General features: G+C 43.0%; 21 non-coding genes and 7 pseudogenes across 21 annotated transcripts; 14 read left to right on the plus strand and 14 right to left on the minus strand.

The window, feature by feature from the left end:
• Positions 1–110: 110 nt before the first annotated feature.
• On the minus strand, positions 111–229 carry LOC141770328 (5S ribosomal RNA). The gene has a single exon (XR_012594552.1). It is a non-coding gene; the product is annotated as a 5S ribosomal RNA (ribosomal RNA).
• Positions 230–934: 705 nt separating this feature from the next.
• On the plus strand, positions 935–1,053 carry LOC141770330 (5S ribosomal RNA). Its single transcript, XR_012594554.1, has one exon. It is a non-coding gene; the product is annotated as a 5S ribosomal RNA (ribosomal RNA).
• A 502-nt stretch (positions 1,054–1,555) lies between these two features.
• Positions 1,556–1,674, minus strand: LOC141770310 (5S ribosomal RNA). The gene has a single exon (XR_012594535.1). It is a non-coding gene; the product is annotated as a 5S ribosomal RNA (ribosomal RNA).
• A 705-nt stretch (positions 1,675–2,379) lies between these two features.
• LOC141770256 (5S ribosomal RNA) lies at positions 2,380–2,498 on the plus strand. Its single transcript, XR_012594494.1, has one exon. It is a non-coding gene; the product is annotated as a 5S ribosomal RNA (ribosomal RNA).
• A 502-nt stretch (positions 2,499–3,000) lies between these two features.
• On the minus strand, positions 3,001–3,119 carry LOC141770251 (5S ribosomal RNA). Its single transcript, XR_012594489.1, has one exon. It is a non-coding gene; the product is annotated as a 5S ribosomal RNA (ribosomal RNA).
• Positions 3,120–3,824: 705 nt separating this feature from the next.
• Positions 3,825–3,943, plus strand: LOC141770331 (5S ribosomal RNA). Its single transcript, XR_012594555.1, has one exon. It is a non-coding gene; the product is annotated as a 5S ribosomal RNA (ribosomal RNA).
• A 502-nt stretch (positions 3,944–4,445) lies between these two features.
• Positions 4,446–4,564, minus strand: LOC141770241 (5S ribosomal RNA). The gene has a single exon (XR_012594479.1). It is a non-coding gene; the product is annotated as a 5S ribosomal RNA (ribosomal RNA).
• A 705-nt stretch (positions 4,565–5,269) lies between these two features.
• On the plus strand, positions 5,270–5,388 carry LOC141770332 (5S ribosomal RNA). The gene has a single exon (XR_012594556.1). It is a non-coding gene; the product is annotated as a 5S ribosomal RNA (ribosomal RNA).
• A 502-nt stretch (positions 5,389–5,890) lies between these two features.
• LOC141770252 (5S ribosomal RNA) lies at positions 5,891–6,009 on the minus strand. Its single transcript, XR_012594490.1, has one exon. It is a non-coding gene; the product is annotated as a 5S ribosomal RNA (ribosomal RNA).
• Positions 6,010–6,714: 705 nt separating this feature from the next.
• LOC141770277 (5S ribosomal RNA) lies at positions 6,715–6,833 on the plus strand (annotated as a pseudogene).
• Positions 6,834–7,335: 502 nt separating this feature from the next.
• On the minus strand, positions 7,336–7,454 carry LOC141770303 (5S ribosomal RNA). The gene has a single exon (XR_012594528.1). It is a non-coding gene; the product is annotated as a 5S ribosomal RNA (ribosomal RNA).
• Positions 7,455–8,158: 704 nt separating this feature from the next.
• LOC141770270 (5S ribosomal RNA) lies at positions 8,159–8,277 on the plus strand (annotated as a pseudogene).
• Positions 8,278–8,779: 502 nt separating this feature from the next.
• Positions 8,780–8,898, minus strand: LOC141770304 (5S ribosomal RNA). Its single transcript, XR_012594529.1, has one exon. It is a non-coding gene; the product is annotated as a 5S ribosomal RNA (ribosomal RNA).
• Positions 8,899–9,602: 704 nt separating this feature from the next.
• Positions 9,603–9,721, plus strand: LOC141770333 (5S ribosomal RNA). The gene has a single exon (XR_012594557.1). It is a non-coding gene; the product is annotated as a 5S ribosomal RNA (ribosomal RNA).
• A 502-nt stretch (positions 9,722–10,223) lies between these two features.
• Positions 10,224–10,342, minus strand: LOC141770311 (5S ribosomal RNA). The gene has a single exon (XR_012594536.1). It is a non-coding gene; the product is annotated as a 5S ribosomal RNA (ribosomal RNA).
• Positions 10,343–11,047: 705 nt separating this feature from the next.
• LOC141770273 (5S ribosomal RNA) lies at positions 11,048–11,166 on the plus strand (annotated as a pseudogene).
• A 502-nt stretch (positions 11,167–11,668) lies between these two features.
• Positions 11,669–11,787, minus strand: LOC141770263 (5S ribosomal RNA). The gene has a single exon (XR_012594501.1). It is a non-coding gene; the product is annotated as a 5S ribosomal RNA (ribosomal RNA).
• A 705-nt stretch (positions 11,788–12,492) lies between these two features.
• Positions 12,493–12,611, plus strand: LOC141770278 (5S ribosomal RNA; annotated as a pseudogene).
• A 502-nt stretch (positions 12,612–13,113) lies between these two features.
• Positions 13,114–13,232, minus strand: LOC141770306 (5S ribosomal RNA). Its single transcript, XR_012594531.1, has one exon. It is a non-coding gene; the product is annotated as a 5S ribosomal RNA (ribosomal RNA).
• A 704-nt stretch (positions 13,233–13,936) lies between these two features.
• On the plus strand, positions 13,937–14,055 carry LOC141770271 (5S ribosomal RNA; annotated as a pseudogene).
• A 502-nt stretch (positions 14,056–14,557) lies between these two features.
• Positions 14,558–14,676, minus strand: LOC141770307 (5S ribosomal RNA). The gene has a single exon (XR_012594532.1). It is a non-coding gene; the product is annotated as a 5S ribosomal RNA (ribosomal RNA).
• Positions 14,677–15,380: 704 nt separating this feature from the next.
• Positions 15,381–15,499, plus strand: LOC141770236 (5S ribosomal RNA). The gene has a single exon (XR_012594474.1). It is a non-coding gene; the product is annotated as a 5S ribosomal RNA (ribosomal RNA).
• Positions 15,500–16,001: 502 nt separating this feature from the next.
• LOC141770312 (5S ribosomal RNA) lies at positions 16,002–16,120 on the minus strand. Its single transcript, XR_012594537.1, has one exon. It is a non-coding gene; the product is annotated as a 5S ribosomal RNA (ribosomal RNA).
• Positions 16,121–16,825: 705 nt separating this feature from the next.
• LOC141770275 (5S ribosomal RNA) lies at positions 16,826–16,944 on the plus strand (annotated as a pseudogene).
• Positions 16,945–17,446: 502 nt separating this feature from the next.
• Positions 17,447–17,565, minus strand: LOC141770274 (5S ribosomal RNA). The gene has a single exon (XR_012594505.1). It is a non-coding gene; the product is annotated as a 5S ribosomal RNA (ribosomal RNA).
• A 705-nt stretch (positions 17,566–18,270) lies between these two features.
• Positions 18,271–18,389, plus strand: LOC141770272 (5S ribosomal RNA; annotated as a pseudogene).
• A 502-nt stretch (positions 18,390–18,891) lies between these two features.
• On the minus strand, positions 18,892–19,010 carry LOC141770308 (5S ribosomal RNA). Its single transcript, XR_012594533.1, has one exon. It is a non-coding gene; the product is annotated as a 5S ribosomal RNA (ribosomal RNA).
• A 704-nt stretch (positions 19,011–19,714) lies between these two features.
• On the plus strand, positions 19,715–19,833 carry LOC141770237 (5S ribosomal RNA). Its single transcript, XR_012594475.1, has one exon. It is a non-coding gene; the product is annotated as a 5S ribosomal RNA (ribosomal RNA).
• The last annotated feature ends 167 nt before the right edge of the window (positions 19,834–20,000 follow it).

Genomic DNA, 20,000 nt, shown 5'->3' on the forward strand with positions numbered 1-20,000 from the left:
GAGAAAGAAAAATGCTGAAATTCAACATCCAGAGTCAAGCTGCTCTGATTTTCAAAGTCTCCACCGGAGAAGCAGCGGCGCCCTCTGCTGCTTGTAAAGAGAAGTGAAAAAGCTTACAGCACCTGGTATTCCCAGGCGGTCTCCCACCCAAGTACTGACCAGGCCCGACCCTGCTTAGCTTCCGAGATCAGACGAGATCGGGCGTGTTCAGGGTGGTATGGCCGTAAGCAACAGCACTGGTGACGAGATCGGGCGTGTTCAGGGTGGTATGGCCGTAAGCAACAGCACTGGTGACGAGATCGGGCGTGTTCAGGGTGGTATGGCCGTAAGCAACAGCACTGGTGACAAAACGGCCCTTTATAGATGTCAATCACTGCCACCGTGAACGCTTGTGTGCATTTCTGTCCATAGGGACATTAGCATATTTCCAGAAGTTCTGGGCAAGGAGCTCTGATTACAGTGACACAGTTTCCCCACATGAATGATAAACACTATCTATGACAGAGGTGAGATTGTAACTGAGCTGCTTGAATGCAGGTTTGAGGTGCTATTTGCAATTTTATGCTACTTTATACTTGATTTTACAGGGATAGATTGGAGTTTTTACTCCACTACGTTTGTGATTGTTATTGCGACTTTGTAGATTTAGATTTGACATTTAAAACGTGATTGTTTCATAAAATATGGCGCAGTATGATACTTGAAAATGCTGCTTACACAGCAATACATCAGTGATAATAATCCAATAATATTTTTATAACATAGCCTGTAACAATGTAACAACGACAGAGTTTGTAACAAAGGCCCTTTTTGTCATTATAGTGAGAATATTTGTTTGTGTTCCTGACAATCTGCAGCTGCTACCTTCATAGACAGAATACGAAAACGTTGTGTTACAGCATCTTTAAATGGCCTTTTTGTTGCTGCAAATGTTGCTTACGGCCATACCACCCTGAACACGGCCGATCTCGTCTGATCTCGGAAGCCAAGCAGGGTCGGGCCTGGTCAGTACTTGGATGGGAGACCGCCTGGGAATACCAGGTGCTGTAAGCTTTTTCGCTTCTCTTTTACAAACAGCGGAGGGCGCTGCTGCTTCTTCGTTGGACACTGGCAGGCGCTGATGAAAATCAATAGAATGGTGTACACACAATGTCAATGCTTTTCAAATATTTTTTAAAGAGCAGATCACGAGTTACAAGTGTATATCATTATATCATAAACTAATTAGAAGCTGATCAATTTCACTCGGGAAAAAAAGAAACCTTTATTGAAGTTTATTGGACAGCATACAGTGGAAAGAATGGTGAAGATATACATCACTCAGAAACGACACGTCAGTTTTCAACTTTTTTTCAAAAGCATGCAGAAGTGATTCAAACTGAAGTAATGGCCGTTACTCTTTGGTGACAGCACACTAGCATCAGGACAAAGCGTTGAAAATGTGGGAGAAAGAAAAATGCTGAAATTCAACATCCAGAGTCAAGCTGCTCTGATTTTCAAAGTCTCCACCGGAGAAGCAGCGGCGCCCTCTGCTGCTTGTAAAGAGAAGTGAAAAAGCTTACAGCACCTGGTATTCCCAGGCGGTCTCCCACCCAAGTACTGACCAGGCCCGACCCTGCTTAGCTTCCGAGATCAGACGAGATCAGGCGTGTTCAGGGTGGTATGGCCGTAAGCAACAGCACTGGTGACGAGATCGGACGTGTTCAGGGTGGTATGGCCGTAAGCAACAGCACTGGTGACGAGATCGGGCGTGTTCAGGGTGGTATGGCCGTAAGCAACAGCACTGGTGACAAAACGGCCCTTTATAAATGTCAATCACTGCCACCGTGAACGCTTGTGTGCATTTCTGTCCATAGGGACATTAGCATATTTCCAGAAGTTCTGGGCAAGGAGCTCTGATTACAGTGACACAGTTTCCCCACATGAATGATAAACACTATCTATGACAGAGGTGAGATTGTAACTGAGCTGCTTGAATGCAGGTTTGAGGTGCTTTTTGCAATTTTATGATACTTTATACTTGATTTTACAGGGATAGATTGGAGTTTTTATTCCACTACGTTTGTGATTGTTATTGCGACTTTGTAGATTTAGATTTGACATATAAAACGTGATTGTTTCATAAAATATGGCGCAGTATGATACTTGAAAATGCTGCTTACACAGCAATACATCAGTGATAATAATCCAATAATATTTTTATAACATAGCCTGTAACAATGTAACAACGACAGAGTTTGTAACAAAGGCCCTTTTTGTCATTATAGTGAGAATATTTGTTTGTGTTCCTGACAATCTGCAGCTGCTACCTTCATAGACAGAATACGAAAACGTTGTGTTATAGCATCTTTAAATGGCCTTTTTGTTGCTGCAAATGTTGCTTACGGCCATACCACCCAGAACACGGCCGATCTCGTCTGATCTCGGAAGCCAAGCAGGGTCGGGCCTGGTCAGTACTTGGATGGGAGACCGCCTGGGAATACCAGGTGCTGTAAGCTTTTTCGCTTCTCTTTTACAAACAGCGGAGGGCGCTGCTGCTTCTTCGTTGGACACTGGCAGGCGCTAATGAAAATCAATAGAATGGTGTACACACAATGTCAATGCTTTTCAAATATTTTTTAAAGAGCAGATCACGAGTTACAAGTGTATATCATTATATCATAAACTAATTAGAAGCTGATCAATTTCACTCGGGAAAAAAAGAAACCTTTATTGAAGTTTATTGGACAGCATACAGTGGAAAGAATGGTGAAGATATACATCACTCAGAAACGACACGTCAGTTTTCAACTTTTTTTCAAAAGCATGCAGAAGTGATTCAAACTGAAGTAATGGCCGTTACTCTTTGGTGACAGCACACTAGCATCAGGACAAAGCGTTGAAAATGTGGGAGAAAGAAAAATGCTGAAATTCAACATCCAGAGTCAAGCTGCTCTGATTTTCAAAGTCTCCACCGGAGAAGCAGCGGCGCCCTCTGCTGCTTGTAAAGAGAAGTGAAAAAGCTTACAGCACCTGGTATTCCCAGGCGGTCTCCCACCCAAGTACTGACCAGGCCCGACCCTGCTTAGCTGCCGAGATCAGACGAGATCCGGCGTGTTCAGGGTGGTATGGCCGTAAGCAACAGCACTGGTGACGAGATCGGGCGTGTTCAGGGTGGTATGGCCGTAAGCAACAGCACTGGTGACGAGATCGGGCGTGTTCAGGGTGGTATGGCCGTAAGCAACAGCACTGGTGACAAAACGGCCCTTTATAGATGTCAATCACTGCCACCGTGAACGCCTGTGTGCATTTCTGTCCATAGGGACATTAGCATATTTCCAGAAGTTCTGGGCAAGGAGCTCTGATTACAGTGACACAGTTTCCCCACATGAATGATAAACACTATCTATGACAGAGGTGAGATTGTAACTGAGCTGCTTGAATGCAGGTTTGAGGTGCTTTTTGCAATTTTATGCTACTTTATACTTGATTTTACAGGGATAGATTGGAGTTTTTACTCCACTACGTTTGTGATTGTTATTGCGACTTTGTAGATTTAGATTTGACATTTAAAACGTGATTGTTTCATAAAATATGGCGCAGTATGATACTTGAAAATGCTGCTTACACAGCAATACATCAGTGATAATAATCCAATAATATTTTTATAACATAGCCTGTAACAATGTAATAACGACAGAGTTTGTAACAAAGGCCCTTTTTGTCATTATAGTGAGAATATTTGTTTGTGTTCCTGACAATCTGCAGCTGCTACCTTCATAGACAGAATACGAAAACGTTGTGTTACAGCATCTTTAAATGGCCTTTTTGTTGCTGCAAATGTTGCTTACGGCCATACCACCCTGAACACGGCCGATCTCGTCTGATCTCGGAAGCCAAGCAGGGTCGGGCCTGGTCAGTACTTGGATGGGAGACCGCCTGGGAATACCAGGTGCTGTAAGCTTTTTTGCTTCTCTTTTACAAACAGCGGAGGGCGCTGCTGCTTCTTCATTGGACACTGGCAGGCGCTGATGAAAATCAATAGAATGGTGTACACACAATGTCAATGCTTTTCAAATATTTTTTAAAGAGCAGATCACGAGTTACAAGTGTATATCATTATATCATAAACTAATTAGAAGCTGATCAATTTCACTCGGGAAAAAAAGAAACCTTTATTGAAGTTTATTGGACAGCATACAATGGAAAGAATGGTGAAGATATACATCACTCAGAAACGACACGTCAGTTTTCAACTTTTTTTCAAAAGCATGCAGAAGTGATTCAAACTGAAGTAATGGCCGTTACTCTTTGGTGACAGCACACTAGCATCAGGACAAAGCGTTGAAAATGTGGGAGAAAGAAAAATGCTGAAATTCAACATCCAGAGTCAAGCTGCTCTGATTTTCAAAGTCTCCACCGGAGAAGCAGCGGCGCCCTCTGCTGCTTGTAAAGAGAAGTGAAAAAGCTTACAGCACCTGGTATTCCCAGGCGGTCTCCCACCCAAGTACTGACCAGGCCCGACCCTGCTTAGCTTCCGAGATCAGACGAGATCGGGCGTGTTCAGGGTGGTATGGCCGTAAGCAACAGCACTGGTGACGAGATTGGGCGTGTTCAGGGTGGTATGGCCGTAAGCAACAGCACTGGTGACGAGATCAGGCGTGTTCAGGGTGGTATGGCCGTAAGCAACAGCACTGGTGACAAAACGGCCCTTTATAGATGTCAATCACTGCCACCGTGAACGCTTGTGTGCATTTCTGTCCATAGGGACATTAGCATATTTCCAGAAGTTCTGGGCAAGGAGCTCTGATTACAGTGACACAGTTTCCCCACATGAATGATAAACACTATCTATGACAGAGGTGAGATTGTAACTGAGCTGCTTGAATGTAGGTTTGAGGTGCTTTTTGCAATTTTATGCTACTTTATACTTGATTTTACAGGGATAGATTGGAGTTTTTACTCCACTACGTTTGTGATTGTTATTGCGACTTTGTAGATTTAGATTTGACATTTAAAACGTGATTGTTTCATAAAATATGGCGCAGTATGATACTTGAAAATGCTGCTTACACAGCAATACATCAGTGATAATAATCCAATAATATTTTTATAACATAGCCTGTAACAATGTAACAACGACAGAGTTTGTAACAAAGGCCCTTTTTGTCATTATAGTGAGAATATTTGTTTGTGTTCCTGACAATCTGCAGCTGCTACCTTCATAGACAGAATACGAAAACTTTGTGTTACAGCATCTTTAAATGGCCTTTTTGTTGCTGCAAATGTTGCTTACGGCCATACCACCCTGAACACGGCCGATCTCGTCTGATCTCGGAAGCCAAGCAGGGTCGGGCCTGGTCAGTACTTGGATGGGAGACCGCCTGGGAATACCAGGTGCTGTAAGCTTTTTCGCTTCTCTTTTACAAACAGCGGAGGGCGCTGCTGCTTCTTCGTTGGACACTGGCAGGCGCTGATGAAAATCAATAGAATGGTGTACACACAATGTCAATGCTTTTCAAATATTTTTTAAAGAGCAGATCACGAGTTACAAGTGTATATCATTATATTATAAACTAATTAGAAGCTGATCAATTTCACTCGGGAAAAAAAGAAACCTTTATTGAAGTTTATTGGACAGCATACAGTGGAAAGAATGGTGAAGATATACATCACTCAGAAACGACACGTCAGTTTTCAACTTTTTTTCAAAAGCATGCAGAAGTGATTCAAACTGAAGTAATGGCCGTTACTCTTTGGTGACAGCACACTAGCATCAGGACAAAGCGTTGAAGATGTGGGAGAAAGAAAAATGCTGAAATTCAACATCCAGAGTCAAGCTGCTCTGATTTTCAAAGTCTCCACCGGAGAAGCAGCGGCGCCCTCTGCTGCTTGTAAAGAGAAGTGAAAAAGCTTACAGCACCTGGTATTCCCAGGCGGTCTCCCACCCAAGTACTGACCAGGCCCGACCCTGCTTAGCTTCCGAGATCAGACGAGATCGGGCGTGTTCAGGGTGGTATGGCCGTAAGCAACAGCACTGTTGACGAGATCGGGCGTGTTCAGGGTGGTATGGCCGTAAGCAACAGCACTGGTGACGAGATCGGGCGTGTTCAGGGTGGTATGGCCGTAAGCAACAGCACTGGTGACAAAACGGCCCTTTATAGATGTCAATCACTGCCACCGTGAACGGTTGTGTGCATTTCTGTCCATAGGGACATTAGCATATTTCCAGAAGTTCTGGGCAAGGAGCTCTGATTACAGTGACACAGTTTCCCCACATGAATGATAAACACTATCTATGACAGAGGTGAGATTGTAACTGAGCTGCTTGAATGCAGGTTTGAGGTGCTTTTTGCAATTTTATGCTACTTTATACTTGATTTTACAGGGATAGATTGGATTTTTTACTCCACTACGTTTGTGATTGTTATTGCGACTTTGTAGATTTAGATTTGACATTTAAAACGTGATTGTTTCATAAAATATGGCGCAGTATGATACTTGAAAATGCTGCTTACACAGCAATACATCAGTGATAATAATCCAATAATATTTTTATAACATAGCCTGTAACAATGTAACAACGACAGAGTTTGTAACAAAGGCCCTTTTTGTCATTATAGTGAGAATATTTGTTTGTGTTCCTGACAATCTGCAGCTGCTACCTTCATAGACAGAATACGAAAACTTTGTGTTACAGCATCTTTAAATGGCCTTTTTGTTGCTGCAAATGTTGCTTACGGCCATACCACCCTGAACACGGCCGATCTCGTCTGATCTCGGAAGCCAAGCAGGGTCAATCCTGGTCAGTACTTGGATGGGAGACAGCCTGGGAATACCAGGTGCTGTAAGCTTTTTCGCTTCTCTTTTACAAACAGCGGAGGGCGCTGCTGCTTCTTCGTTGGACACTGGCAGGCGCTGATGAAAATCAATAGAATGGTGTACACACAATGTCAATGCTTTTCAAATATTTTTTAAAGAGCAGATCACGAGTTACAAGTGTATATCATTATATCATAAACTAATTAGAAGCTGATCAATTTCACTCGGGAAAAAAAGAAACCTTTATTGAAGTTTATTGGACAGCATACAGTGAAAAGAATGGTGAAGATATACATCACTCAGAAACGACACGTCAGTTTTCAACTTTTTTTCAAAAGCATGCAGAAGTGATTCAAACTGAAGTAATGGCCGTTACTCTTTGGTGACAGCACACTAGCATCAGGACAAAGCGTTGAAAATGTGGGAGAAAGAAAAATGCTGAAATTCAACATCCAGAGTCAAGCTGCTCTGATTTTCAAAGTCTCCACCGGAGAAGCAGCGGCGCCCTCTGCTGCTTGTAAAGAGAAGTGAAAAAGCTTACAGCACCTGGTATTCCCAGGCGGTCTCCCACCCAAGTACTGACCAGGCCCGACCCTGCTTAGCTGCCGAGATCAGACGAGATCGGGCGTGTTCAGGGTGGTATGGCCGTAAGCAACAGCACTGGTGACGAGATCGGGCGTGTTCAGGGTGGTATGGCCGTAAGCAACAGCACTGGTGACGAGATCGGGCGTGTTCAGGGTGGTATGGCCGTAAGCAACAGCACTGGTGACAAAACGGCCCTTTATAGATGTCAATCACTGCCACCGTGAACGCCTGTGTGCATTTCTGTCCATAGGGACATTAGCATATTTCCAGAAGTTCTGGGCAAGGAGCTCTGATTACAGTGACACAGTTTCCCCACATGAATGATAAACACTATCTAATAAGAGGTGAGATTGTAACTGAGCTGCTTGAATGCAGGTTTGAGGTGCTTTTTGCAATTTTATGCTACTTTATACTTGATTTTACAGGGATAGATTGGATTTTTTACTCCACTACGTTTGTGATTGTTATTGCGACTTTGTAGATTTAGATTTGACATTTAAAACGTGATTGTTTCATAAAATATGGCGCAGTATGATACTTGAAAATGCTGCTTACACAGCAATACATCAGTGATAATAATCCAATAATATTTTTATAACATAGCCTGTAACAATGTAACAACGACAGAGTTTGTAACAAAGGCCCTTTTTGTCATTATAGTGAGAATATTTGTTTGTGTTCCTGACAATCTGCAGCTGCTACCTTCATAGACAGAATACGAAAACTTTGTGTTACAGCATCTTTAAATGGCCTTTTTGTTGCTGCAAATGTTGCTTACGGCCATACCACCCTGAACACGGCCGATCTCGTCTGATCTCGGAAGCCAAGCAGGGTCGATCCTGGTCAGTACTTGGATGGGAGACAGCCTGGGAATACCAGGTGCTGTAAGCTTTTTCGCTTCTCTTTTACAAACAGCGGAGGGCGCTGCTGCTTCTTCGTTGGACACTGGCAGGCGCTGATGAAAATCAATAGAATGGTGTACACACAATGTCAATGCTTTTCAAATATTTTTTAAAGAGCAGATCACGAGTTACAAGTGTATATCATTATATCATAAACTAATTAGAAGCTGATCAATTTCACTCGGGAAAAAAAGAAACCTTTATTGAAGTTTATTGGACAGCATACAGTGAAAAGAATGGTGAAGATATACATCACTCAGAAACGACACGTCAGTTTTCAACTTTTTTTCAAAAGCATGCAGAAGTGATTCAAACTGAAGTAATGGCCGTTACTCTTTGGTGACAGCACACTAGCATCAGGACAAAGCGTTGAAAATGTGGGAGAAAGAAAAATGCTGAAATTCAACATCCAGAGTCAAGCTGCTCTGATTTTCAAAGTCTCCACCGGAAAAGCAGCGGCGCCCTCTGCTGCTTGTAAAGAGAAGTGAAAAAGCTTACAGCACCTGGTATTCCCAGGCGGTCTCCCACCCAAGTACTGACCAGGCCCGACCCTGCTTAGCTGCCGAGATCAGACGAGATCGGGCGTGTTCAGGGTGGTATGGCCGTAAGCAACAGCACTGGTGACGAGATCGGGCGTGTTCAGGGTGGTATGGCCGTAAGCAACAGCACTGGTGACGAGATCGGGCGTGTTCAGGGTGGTATGGCCGTAAGCAACAGCACTGGTGACAAAACGGCCCTTTATAGATGTCAATCACTGCCACCGTGAACGCCTGTGTGCATTTCTGTCCATAGGGACATTAGCATATTTCCAGAAGTTCTGGGCAAGGAGCTCTGATTACAGTGACACAGTTTCCCCACATGAATGATAAACACTATCTAATAAGAGGTGAGATTGTAACTGAGCTGCTTGAATGCAGGTTTGAGGTGCTTTTTGCAATTTTATGCTACTTTATACTTGATTTTACAGGGATAGATTGGATTTTTTACTCCACTACGTTTGTGATTGTTATTGCGACTTTGTAGATTTAGATTTGACATTTAAAACGTGATTGTTTCATAAAATATGGCGCAGTATGATACTTGAAAATGCTGCTTACACAGCAATACATCAGTGATAATAATCCAATAATATTTTTATAACATAGCCTGTAACAATGTAACAACGACAGAGTTTGTAACAAAGGCCCTTTTTGTCATTATAGTGAGAATATTTGTTTGTGTTCCTGACAATCTGCAGCTGCTACCTTCATAGACAGAATACGAAAACTTTGTGTTACAGCATCTTTAAATGGCCTTTTTGTTGCTGCAAATGTTGCTTACGGCCATACCACCCTGAACACGGCCGATCTCGTCTGATCTCGGAAGCCAAGCAGGGTCGGGCCTGGTCAGTACTTGGATGGGAGACCGCCTGGGAATACCAGGTGCTGTAAGCTTTTTCGCTTATCTTTTACAAACAGCGGAGGGCGCTGCTGCTTCTTCGTTGGACACTGGCAGGCGCTGATGAAAATCAATAGAATGGTGTACACACAATGTCAATGCTTTTCAAATATTTTTTAAAGAGCAGATCACGAGTTACAAGTGTATATCATTATATCATAAACTAATTAGAAGCTGATCAATTTCACTCGGGAAAAAAAGAAACCTTTATTGAAGTTTATTGGACAGCATACAGTGGAAAGAATGGTGAAGATATACATCACTCAGAAACGACACGTCAGTTTTCAACTTTTTTTCAAAAGCATGCAGAAGTGATTCAAACTGAAGTAATGGCCGTTACTCTTTGGTGACAGCACACTAGCATCAGGACAAAGCGTTGAAAATGTGGGAGAAAGAAAAATGCTGAAATTCAACATCCAGAGTCAAGCTGCTCTGATTTTCAAAGTCTCCACCGGAGAAGCAGCGGCGCCCTCTGCTGCTTGTAAAGAGAAGTGAAAAAGCTTACAGCACCTGGTATTCCCAGGCAGTCTCCCACCCAAGTACTGACCAGGCCCGACCCTGCTTAGCTTCCGAGATCAGACGAGATCGGGCGTGTTCAGGGTGGTATGGCCGTAAGCAACAGCACTGGTGACGAGATTGGGCGTGTTCAGGGTGGTATGGCCGTAAGCAACAGCACTGGTGACGAGATCAGGCGTGTTCAGGGTGGTATGGCCGTAAGCAACAGCACTGGTGACAAAACGGCCCTTTATAGATGTCAATCACTGCCACCGTGAACGCCTGTGTGCATTTCTGTCCATAGGGACATTAGCATATTTCCAGAAGTTCTGGGCAAGGAGCTCTGATTACAGTGACACAGTTTCCCCACATGAATGATAAACACTATCTATGACAGAGGTGAGATTGTAACTGAGCTGCTTGAATGTAGGTTTGAGGTGCTTTTTGCAATTTTATGCTACTTTATACTTGATTTTACAGGGATAGATTGGAGTTTTTACTCCACTACGTTTGTGATTGTTATTGCGACTTTGTAGATTTAGATTTGACATTTAAAACGTGATTGTTTCATAAAATATGGCGCAGTATGATACTTGAAAATGCTGCTTACACAGCAATACATCAGTGATAATAATCCAATAATATTTTTTTAACATAGCCTGTAACAATGTAACAACGACAGAGTTTGTAACAAAGGCCCTTTTTGTCATTATAGTGAGAATATTTGTTTGTGTTCCTGACAATCTGCAGCTGCTACCTTCATAGACAGAATACGAAAACGTTGTGTTACAGCATCTTTAAATGGCCTTTTTGTTGCTGCAAATGTTGCTTACGGCCATACCACCCTGAACACGGCCGATCTCGTCTGATCTCGGAAGCCAAGCATGGTCGATCCTGGTCAGTACTTGGATGGGAGACAGCCTGGGAATACCAGGTGCTGTAAGCTTTTTCGCTTCTCTTTTACAAACAGCGGAGGGCGCTGCTGCTTCTTCGTTGGACACTGGCAGGCGCTGATGAAAATCAATAGAATGGTGTACACACAATGTCAATGCTTTTCAAATATTTTTTAAAGAGCAGATCACGAGTTACAAGTGTATATCATTATATCATAAACTAATTAGAAGCTGATCAATTTCACTCGGGAAAAAAAGAAACCTTTATTGAAGTTTATTGGACAGCATACAGTGGAAAGAATGGTGAAGATATACATCACTCAGAAACGACATGTCAGTTTTCAACTTTTTTTCAAAAGCATGCAGAAGTGATTCAAACTGAAGTAATGGCCGTTACTCTTTGGTGACAGCACACTAGCATCAGGACAAAGCGTTGAAAATGTGGGAGAAAGAAAAATGCTGAAATTCAACATCCAGAGTCAAGCTGCTCTGATTTTCAAAGTCTCCACCGGAGAAGCAGCGGCGCCCTCTGCTGCTTGTAAAGAGAAGTGAAAAAGCTTACAGCACCTGGTATTCCCAGGCGGTCTCCCACCCAAGTACTGACCAGGCCCGACCCTGCTTAGCTTCCGAGATCAGACGAGATCGGGCGTGTTCAGGGTGGTATGGCCGTAAGCAACAGCACTGGTGACGAGATCGGGCGTGTTCAGGGTGGTATGGCCGTAAGCAACAGCACTGGTGACGAGATCGGGCGTGTTCAGGGTGGTATGGCCGTAAGCAACAGCACTGGTGACAAAACGGCCCTTTATAGATGTCAATCACTGCCACCGTGAACGCCTGTGTGCATTTCTGTCCATAGGGACATTAGCATATTTCCAGAAGTTCTGGGCAAGGAGCTCTGATTACAGTGACACAGTTTCCCCACATGAATGATAAACACTATCTATGACAGAGGTGAGATTGTAACTGAGCTGCTTGAATGCAGGTTTGAGGTGCTTTTTGCAATTTTATGCTACTTTATACTTGATTTTACAGGGATAGATTGGATTTTTTACTCCACTACGTTTGTGATTGTTATTGCGACTTTGTAGATTTAGATTTGACATTTAAAACGTGATTGTTTCATAAAATATGGCGCAGTATGATACTTGAAAATGCTGCTTACACAGCAATACATCAGTGATAATAATCCAATAATATTTTTATAACATAGCCTGTAACAATGTAACAACGACAGAGTTTGTAACAAAGGCCCTTTTTGTCATTATAGTGAGAATATTTGTTTGTGTTCCTGACAATCTGCAGCTGCTACCTTCATAGACAGAATACGAAAACTTTGTGTTACAGCATCTTTAAATGGCCTTTTTGTTGCTGCAAATGTTGCTTACGGCCATACCACCCTGAACACGGCCGATCTCGTCTGATCTCGGAAGCCAAGCAGGGTCAATCCTGGTCAGTACTTGGATGGGAGACAGCCTGGGAATACCAGGTGCTGTAAGCTTTTTCGCTTCTCTTTTACAAACAGCGGAGGGCGCTGCTGCTTCTTCGTTGGACACTGGCAGGCGCTGATGAAAATCAATAGAATGGTGTACACACAATGTCAATGCTTTTCAAATATTTTTTAAAGAGCAGATCACGAGTTACAAGTGTATATCATTATATCATAAACTAATTAGAAGCTGATCAATTTCACTCGGGAAAAAAAGAAACCTTTATTGAAGTTTATTGGACAGCATACAGTGAAAAGAATGGTGAAGATATACATCACTCAGAAACGACACGTCAGTTTTCAACTTTTTTTCAAAAGCATGCAGAAGTGATTCAAACTGAAGTAATGGCCGTTACTCTTTGGTGACAGCACACTAGCATCAGGACAAAGCGTTGAAAATGTGGGAGAAAGAAAAATGCTGAAATTCAACATCCAGAGTCAAGCTGCTCTGATTTTCAAAGTCTCCACCGGAGAAGCAGCGGCGCCCTCTGCTGCTTGTAAAGAGAAGTGAAAAAGCTTACAGCACCTGGTATTCCCAGGCGGTCTCCCACCCAAGTACTGACCAGGCCCGACCCTGCTTAGCTGCCGAGATCAGACGAGATCGGGCGTGTTCAGGGTGGTATGGCCGTAAGCAACAGCACTGGTGACGAGATCGGGCGTGTTCAGGGTGGTATGGCCGTAAGCAACAGCACTGGTGACGAGATCGGGCGTGTTCAGGGTGGTATGGCCGTAAGCAACAGCACTGGTGACAAAACGGCCCTTTATAGATGTCAATCACTGCCACCGTGAACGCCTGTGTGCATTTCTGTCCATAGGGACATTAGCATATTTCCAGAAGTTCTGGGCAAGGAGCTCTGATTACAGTGACACAGTTTCCCCACATGAATGATAAACACTATCTAATAAGAGGTGAGATTGTAACTGAGCTGCTTGAATGCAGGTTTGAGGTGCTTTTTGCAATTTTATGCTACTTTATACTTGATTTTACAGGGATAGATTGGATTTTTTACTCCACTACGTTTGTGATTGTTATTGCGACTTTGTAGATTTAGATTTGACATTTAAAACGTGATTGTTTCATAAAATATGGCGCAGTATGATACTTGAAAATGCTGCTTACACAGCAATACATCAGTGATAATAATCCAATAATATTTTTATAACATAGCCTGTAACAATGTAACAACGACAGAGTTTGTAACAAAGGCCCTTTTTGTCATTATAGTGAGAATATTTGTTTGTGTTCCTGACAATCTGCAGCTGCTACCTTCATAGACAGAATACGAAAACTTTGTGTTACAGCATCTTTAAATGGCCTTTTTGTTGCTGCAAATGTTGCTTACGGCCATACCACCCTGAACACGGCCGATCTCGTCTGATCTCGGAAGCCAAGCAGGGTCGATCCTGGTCAGTACTTGGATGGGAGACAGCCTGGGAATACCAGGTGCTGTAAGCTTTTTCGCTTCTCTTTTACAAACAGCGGAGGGCGCTGCTGCTTCTTCGTTGGACACTGGCAGGCGCTGATGAAAATCAATAGAATGGTGTACACACAATGTCAATGCTTTTCAAATATTTTTTAAAGAGCAGATCACGAGTTACAAGTGTATATCATTATATCATAAACTAATTAGAAGCTGATCAATTTCACTCGGGAAAAAAAGAAACCTTTATTGAAGTTTATTGGACAGCATACAGTGAAAAGAATGGTGAAGATATACATCACTCAGAAACGACACGTCAGTTTTCAACTTTTTTTCAAAAGCATGCAGAAGTGATTCAAACTGAAGTAATGGCCGTTACTCTTTGGTGACAGCACACTAGCATCAGGACAAAGCGTTGAAAATGTGGGAGAAAGAAAAATGCTGAAATTCAACATCCAGAGTCAAGCTGCTCTGATTTTCAAAGTCTCCACCGGAAAAGCAGCGGCGCCCTCTGCTGCTTGTAAAGAGAAGTGAAAAAGCTTACAGCACCTGGTATTCCCAGGCGGTCTCCCACCCAAGTACTGACCAGGCCCGACCCTGCTTAGCTGCCGAGATCAGACGAGATCGGGCGTGTTCAGGGTGGTATGGCCGTAAGCAACAGCACTGGTGACGAGATCGGGCGTGTTCAGGGTGGTATGGCCGTAAGCAACAGCACTGGTGACGAGATCGGGCGTGTTCAGGGTGGTATGGCCGTAAGCAACAGCACTGGTGACAAAACGGCCCTTTATAGATGTCAATCACTGCCACCGTGAACGCCTGTGTGCATTTCTGTCCATAGGGACATTAGCATATTTCCAGAAGTTCTGGGCAAGGAGCTCTGATTACAGTGACACAGTTTCCCCACATGAATGATAAACACTATCTAATAAGAGGTGAGATTGTAACTGAGCTGCTTGAATGCAGGTTTGAGGTGCTTTTTGCAATTTTATGCTACTTTATACTTGATTTTACAGGGATAGATTGGATTTTTTACTCCACTACGTTTGTGATTGTTATTGCGACTTTGTAGATTTAGATTTGACATTTAAAACGTGATTGTTTCATAAAATATGGCGCAGTATGATACTTGAAAATGCTGCTTACACAGCAATACATCAGTGATAATAATCCAATAATATTTTTATAACATAGCCTGTAACAATGTAACAACGACAGAGTTTGTAACAAAGGCCCTTTTTGTCATTATAGTGAGAATATTTGTTTGTGTTCCTGACAATCTGCAGCTGCTACCTTCATAGACAGAATACGAAAACTTTGTGTTACAGCATCTTTAAATGGCCTTTTTGTTGCTGCAAATGTTGCTTACGGCCATACCACCCTGAACACGGCCGATCTCGTCTGATCTCGGAAGCCAAGCAGGGTCGGGCCTGGTCAGTACTTGGATGGGAGACCGCCTGGGAATACCAGGTGCTGTAAGCTTTTTCGCTTATCTTTTACAAACAGCGGAGGGCGCTGCTGCTTCTTCGTTGGACACTGGCAGGCGCTGATGAAAATCAATAGAATGGTGTACACACAATGTCAATGCTTTTCAAATATTTTTTAAAGAGCAGATCACGAGTTACAAGTGTATATCATTATATCATAAACTAATTAGAAGCTGATCAATTTCACTCGGGAAAAAAAGAAACCTTTATTGAAGTTTATTGGACAGCATACAGTGGAAAGAATGGTGAAGATATACATCACTCAGAAACGACACGTCAGTTTTCAACTTTTTTTCAAAAGCATGCAGAAGTGATTCAAACTGAAGTAATGGCCGTTACTCTTTGGTGACAGCACACTAGCATCAGGACAAAGCGTTGAAAATGTGGGAGAAAGAAAAATGCTGAAATTCAACATCCAGAGTCAAGCTGCTCTGATTTTCAAAGTCTCCACCGGAGAAGCAGCGGCGCCCTCTGCTGCTTGTAAAGAGAAGTGAAAAAGCTTACAGCACCTGGTATTCCCAGGCAGTCTCCCACCCAAGTACTGACCAGGCCCGACCCTGCTTAGCTTCCGAGATCAGACGAGATCGGGCGTGTTCAGGGTGGTATGGCCGTAAGCAACAGCACTGGTGACGAGATTGGGCGTGTTCAGGGTGGTATGGCCGTAAGCAACAGCACTGGTGACGAGATCAGGCGTGTTCAGGGTGGTATGGCCGTAAGCAACAGCACTGGTGACAAAACGGCCCTTTATAGATGTCAATCACTGCCACCGTGAACGCCTGTGTGCATTTCTGTCCATAGGGACATTAGCATATTTCCAGAAGTTCTGGGCAAGGAGCTCTGATTACAGTGACACAGTTTCCCCACATGAATGATAAACACTATCTATGACAGAGGTGAGATTGTAACTGAGCTGCTTGAATGTAGGTTTGAGGTGCTTTTTGCAATTTTATGCTACTTTATACTTGATTTTACAGGGATAGATTGGAGTTTTTACTCCACTACGTTTGTGATTGTTATTGCGACTTTGTAGATTTAGATTTGACATTTAAAACGTGATTGTTTCATAAAATATGGCGCAGTATGATACTTGAAAATGCTGCTTACACAGCAATACATCAGTGATAATAATCCAATAATATTTTTTTAACATAGCCTGTAACAATGTAACAACGACAGAGTTTGTAACAAAGGCCCTTTTTGTCATTATAGTGAGAATATTTGTTTGTGTTCCTGACAATCTGCAGCTGCTACCTTCATAGACAGAATACGAAAACGTTGTGTTACAGCATCTTTAAATGGCCTTTTTGTTGCTGCAAATGTTGCTTACGGCCATACCACCCTGAACACGGCCGATCTCGTCTGATCTCGGAAGCCAAGCATGGTCGATCCTGGTCAGTACTTGGATGGGAGACAGCCTGGGAATACCAGGTGCTGTAAGCTTTTTCGCTTCTCTTTTACAAACAGCGGAGGGCGCTGCTGCTTCTTCGTTGGACACTGGCAGGCGCTGATGAAAATCAATAGAATGGTGTACACACAATGTCAATGCTTTTCAAATATTTTTTAAAGAGCAGATCACGAGTTACAAGTGTATATCATTATATCATAAACTAATTAGAAGCTGATCAATTTCACTCGGGAAAAAAAGAAACCTTTATTGAAGTTTATTGGACAGCATACAGTGGAAAGAATGGTGAAGATATACATCACTCAGAAACGACATGTCAGTTTTCAACTTTTTTTCAAAAGCATGCAGAAGTGATTCAAACTGAAGTAATGGCCGTTACTCTTTGGTGACAGCACACTAGCATCAGGACAAAGCGTTGAAAATGTGGGAGAAAGAAAAATGCTGAAATTCAACATCCAGAGTCAAGCTGCTCTGATTTTCAAAGTCTCCACCGGAGAAGCAGCGGCGCCCTCTGCTGCTTGTAAAGAGAAGTGAAAAAGCTTACAGCACCTGGTATTCCCAGGCGGTCTCCCACCCAAGTACTGACCAGGCCCGACCCTGCTTAGCTTCCGAGATCAGACGAGATCGGGCGTGTTCAGGGTGGTATGGCCGTAAGCAACAGCACTGGTGACGAGATCGGGCGTGTTCAGGGTGGTATGGCCGTAAGCAACAGCACTGGTGACGAGATCGGGCGTGTTCAGGGTGGTATGGCCGTAAGCAACAGCACTGGTGACAAAACGGCCCTTTATAGATGTCAATCACTGCCACCGTGAACGCCTGTGTGCATTTCTGTCCATAGGGACATTAGCATATTTCCAGAAGTTCTGGGCAAGGAGCTCTGATTACAGTGACACAGTTTCCCCACATGAATGATAAACACTATCTATGACAGAGGTGAGATTGTAACTGAGCTGCTTGAATGCAGGTTTGAGGTGCTTTTTGCAATTTTATGATACTTTATACTTGATTTTACAGGGATAGATTGGAGTTTTTACTCCACTACGTTTGTGATTGTTATTGCGACTTTGTAGATTTAGATTTGACATTTAAAATGTGATTGTTTCATAAAATATGGCGCAGTATGATACTTGAAAATGCTGCTTACACAGCAATACATCAGTGATAATAATCCAATAATATTTTTATAACATAGCCTGTAACAATGTAACAACGACAGAGTTTGTAACAAAGGCCCTTTTTGTCATTATAGTGAGAATATTTGTTTGTGTTCCTGACAATCTGCAGCTGCTACCTTCATAGACAGAATACGAAAACTTTGTGTTACAGCATCTTTAAATGGCCTTTTTGTTGCTGCAAATGTTGCTTACGGCCATACCACCCTGAACACGGCCGATCTCGTCTGATCTCGGAAGCCAAGCAGGGTCGATCCTGGTCAGTACTTGGATGGGAGACAGCCTGGGAATACCAGGTGCTGTAAGCTTTTTCGCTTCTCTTTTACAAACAGCGGAGGGCGCTGCTGCTTCTTCGTTGGACACTGGCAGGCGCTGATGAAAATCAATAGAATGGTGTACACACAATGTCAATGCTTTTCAAATATTTTTTAAAGAGCAGATCACGAGTTACAAGTGTATATCATTATATCATAAACTAATTAGAAGCTGATCAATTTCACTCGGGAAAAAAAGAAACCTTTATTGAAGTTTATTGGACAGCATACAGTGAAAAGAATGGTGAAGATATACATCACTCAGAAACGACACGTCAGTTTTCAACTTTTTTTCAAAAGCATGCAGAAGTGATTCAAACTGAAGTAATGGCCGTTACTCTTTGGTGACAGCACACTAGCATCAGGACAAAGCGTTGAAAATGTGGGAGAAAGAAAAATGCTGAAATTCAACATCCAGAGTCAAGCTGCTCTGATTTTCAAAGTCTCCACCGGAAAAGCAGCGGCGCCCTCTGCTGCTTGTAAAGAGAAGTGAAAAAGCTTACAGCACCTGGTATTCCCAGGCGGTCTCCCACCCAAGTACTGACCAGGCCCGACCCTGCTTAGCTGCCGAGATCAGACGAGATCGGGCGTGTTCAGGGTGGTATGGCCGTAAGCAACAGCACTGGTGACGAGATCGGGCGTGTTCAGGGTGGTATGGCCGTAAGCAACAGCACTGGTGACGAGATCGGGCGTGTTCAGGGTGGTATGGCCGTAAGCAACAGCACTGGTGACAAAACGGCCCTTTATAGATGTCAATCACTGCCACCGTGAACGCCTGTGTGCATTTCTGTCCATAGGGACATTAGCATATTTCCAGAAGTTCTGGGCAAGGAGCTCTGATTACAGTGACACAGTTTCCCCACATGAATGATAAACACTATCTAATAAGAGGTGAGATTGTAACTGAGCTGCTTGAATGCAGGTTTGAGGTGCTTTTTGCAATTTTATGCTACTTTATACTTGATTTTACAGGGATAGATTGGATTTTTTACTCCACTACGTTTGTGATTGTTATTGCGACTTTGTAGATTTAGATTTGACATTTAAAACGTGATTGTTTCATAAAATATGGCGCAGTATGATACTTGAAAATGCTGCTTACACAGCAATACATCAGTGATAATAATCCAATAATATTTTTATAACATAGCCTGTAACAATGTAACAACGACAGAGTTTGTAACAAAGGCCCTTTTTGTCATTATAGTGAGAATATTTGTTTGTGTTCCTGACAATCTGCAGCTGCTACCTTCATAGACAGAATACGAAAACTTTGTGTTACAGCATCTTTAAATGGCCTTTTTGTTGCTGCAAATGTTGCTTACGGCCATACCACCCTGAACACGGCCGATCTCGTCTGATCTCGGAAGCCAAGCAGGGTCGGGCCTGGTCAGTACTTGGATGGGAGACCGCCTGGGAATACCAGGTGCTGTAAGCTTTTTCGCTTATCTTTTACAAACAGCGGAGGGCGCTGCTGCTTCTTCGTTGGACACTGGCAGGCGCTGATGAAAATCAATAGAATGGTGTACACACAATGTCAATGCTTTTCAAATATTTTTTAAAGAGCAGATCACGAGTTACAAGTGTATATCATTATATCATAAA

This window comes from Sebastes fasciatus, chromosome 6, assembly GCF_043250625.1.
Source record: "Sebastes fasciatus isolate fSebFas1 chromosome 6, fSebFas1.pri, whole genome shotgun sequence".
NCBI lineage: Eukaryota > Metazoa > Chordata > Actinopteri > Perciformes > Sebastidae > Sebastes > Sebastes fasciatus.